The sequence below is a fragment of the Pteropus alecto genome, unplaced genomic scaffold (assembly GCF_000325575.1).
Source record: "Pteropus alecto unplaced genomic scaffold, ASM32557v1 scaffold164, whole genome shotgun sequence".
NCBI classification, from domain to species: domain Eukaryota; kingdom Metazoa; phylum Chordata; class Mammalia; order Chiroptera; family Pteropodidae; genus Pteropus; species Pteropus alecto.
Genome location: NW_006439568.1, coordinates 22890615 through 22890905, shown reverse-complemented (window position 1 = coordinate 22890905; position 291 = coordinate 22890615). Strand labels below are relative to the sequence as shown.

At 26.8% G+C, this 291-nt stretch overlaps 1 protein-coding gene across 1 annotated transcript in view; it reads left to right on the top strand.

The window, feature by feature from the left end:
- Positions 1 to 291, top strand: part of VPS13B (vacuolar protein sorting 13 homolog B) — a gene marked incomplete at its 3' end in the record, with an annotated part of 647903 nt that overhangs the window by 58450 nt on the left and 589162 nt on the right. The window lies entirely within an intron of this gene.

The following is a 291-nucleotide window of genomic DNA, read 5'->3' as shown; positions in this document are numbered from 1 at the left end:
ATTAAACTGAGGCTGTGTTTATATTCCATTGATGTCTGTTTCTGTGAGGAGAATTTCGATTGACTGCTATATATCCTATTTGCTAATTAATGTTATTTCTTGTCATTGATTCGTGTTGTAAATTTTATGTCATGTTTAAATGTCTTCTTTAAAATTAATTTGAAGAACTTTTCTGAACATATATTTCCCTTGGTTTTCTATATTTGACAGTAAAAATTTTACTATGTCCATACTTCCATAGGTATAATGTTAGTAATTTTCTCTCTTAACATATGTTTTTAGGATATGAAT